The following is a 2,237-nucleotide window of genomic DNA, read 5'->3' on the forward strand; positions in this document are numbered from 1 at the left end:
TTCTACCTCCTCTCTCTCTCTCTCTTGTCCTAACCCTTCTACCTCTCTCTCTCTCTCTTGTCCTAACCCCTTCTACCTCTCTGTCTCTCTCTCTCTCTCTCTCTCTCTCTTGTCCTAACCCCTTCTACCTCTCTCTCTCTCTCTCTCTCTCTCTCTCTCTCTCTCTCTCTTGTCTCTAACTCCTCTCTCTCTCTCTTGTCCTAACCCCTCTCTCTCTCTCTCTCTCTCTCTCTTCTCCTCTCCCCTTCTCTCTCTCTCTCTCTTGTCCTAACCCCTTCTCTCTCTCTCTCTCTCTTGTCCTAACCCCTTCTACCTCTCTCTCTCTCTCTTGTCCTAACCCCTTCACTCTCTCTCTTGTCCTAACCCTCTACCTATCTCTCTCTCTCTGGCCTCTCTCTCTCTCTCTCTCTGTCATAAATTTCTTCTCTCTCTCTCTCTCTTGTCCTAACCCCTTCTACCTCTCTTTGTCCTAACCCCTTCTACTCTCTCTCTCTTGTCCTAACCCCTTCTACCTCTCTCTCTCTCTCTCTCTCTCTCTCTTGTCCCAACCCCTTCTCTCTCTCTCTTGTTCTCTCCCCTCTCTACTCTCTCTCTCTCTCTCTCTCTCTCTCTCTTCTCTCTCTCTCTCTCTTGTCCTAACCCTCTCTCTCTCTCTCTCTCTTGTCCTAACCCATTCTACCTCTCTCTCTCTCTCTCTTGTCCTAACCCCTTCTACCTCTCTCTCTCTCTCTCTCTCTCTCTCTCTTGTCCTAACCCCTTCTACCTCTATCTCTCTCTCTCTCTCTCTCTCTTGTCCTAACCCCTTCTACCTCCTCTCTCTCTCTCTCTTGTCCTAACCCCTTCTACCTCTCTCTCTCTCTCTCTCTTGTCCTAACCCCTTCTACCTCTCTCCTCTCTCTCTATCTTGTCCTAACCCCTTCTACCTTCTGCACTCTCTCTCTCTTGTCCTAACCCCCTTCTACCTCTCTCTCTCTCTCTCTCTCTCTCTCTCTCTCTCTCTTCTCTTATATATATTGTCATAACCCCTTCTACCTCTCTCTCTTGTCCTAACCCCCTTCTACCTCTCTCTCTCTCTCTTGTCCTAACCCCTACCTCTCTCTCTCTCTCTCTCTCTCTCTTATCCTAACCCTTCTACCTCTCTCTCTCTCTCTCTCTCTCTTGTCCTAACCCCTTCTACCTCCAGATCCGTTATCTCAATTTTACTTGAGTCCTTTAACTTTTTTTATTTTTTTTTTTTTTTTTTTTGTTTAACTTTTTTTGACTTTTTTTTTTTATCTTAATTTTTTTGTTTTTTTTTTTTTTTTTTATCTAATTTATTTTATCACATTTTTTTTTTTTTTTTTTGAATCAACTTTTTACCTCTCTCTCTCTCTCTCTCTCTCTCTCTCTTGTCATAACCCCTTCTACCTCTCTCTCTCTCTTGTCCTAACCCCTTCTACCTCTCTCTCTCTCTCTTGTCCTAACCCCTTCTACCTCTCTCTCTCTCTCTCTCTCTTGTCCTAACCCCTTCTACCTCTCTCTCTCTCTCTCTCTCTCTCTCTTGTCCTAACCCCTTCTACCTCTCTCTCTCTCTCTCTCTCTCTCTCTCTCTCTCTCTCTCTCTCTCTCTCTCTCTCTCTCTCTCTCTCTCTCTCTCTCTCTCTCTCTCTCTCTCTCTTGTCCTAACCCCTTCTACCTCTCTCTCTCTCTTGTCCTAACCCCTTCTACCTCTCTCTCTCTCTCTTGTCCTAACCCCTTCTACTCTCTCTCTCTCTCTCTCTCTCTCTCGTCCTAACCCCTTCTACCTCTCTCTCTCTCTCTCTCTCTCTCTCTCTCTTGTCCTAACCCCTTCTACCTCTCTCTCTCTCTCTCTCTCTCTCTCTCTCTCTCTCTCATCTTCTCCTCTCTCTCTCTACCCTCTCTCTACCTCTCTCTCTCTCTCTTGTCCTAACCCCTTCTACCTCTCTCTCTCTCTCTCTACCTCCCTTCTACCTCTCTCTCTCTCTCTCTCTCTCTCTTGTCCTAACCCCTTCTACTCTCTCTCTCTCTCTCTTGTCCTAACCCCTTCTACTCTCTCTCTCTCTCTCGTCCTCTCTCCTCTCTCTCTCTCTCTCTCTCTTGTCCTAACCCCTTCTACCTCTCTCTCTCTCTCTCTTGTCCTAACCCCTTCTACCCTCTCTCTCTCTCTCTCTCTTGTCCTAACCCCTTCTACCTCTCTCTCTCTCTCTCTCTTGTCCTAACCCCTTCTACCTCTCTCT

The sequence above is a fragment of the Oncorhynchus gorbuscha genome, linkage group LG08 (genome assembly GCF_021184085.1).
Source record: "Oncorhynchus gorbuscha isolate QuinsamMale2020 ecotype Even-year linkage group LG08, OgorEven_v1.0, whole genome shotgun sequence".
Lineage (NCBI taxonomy): Eukaryota > Metazoa > Chordata > Actinopteri > Salmoniformes > Salmonidae > Oncorhynchus > Oncorhynchus gorbuscha.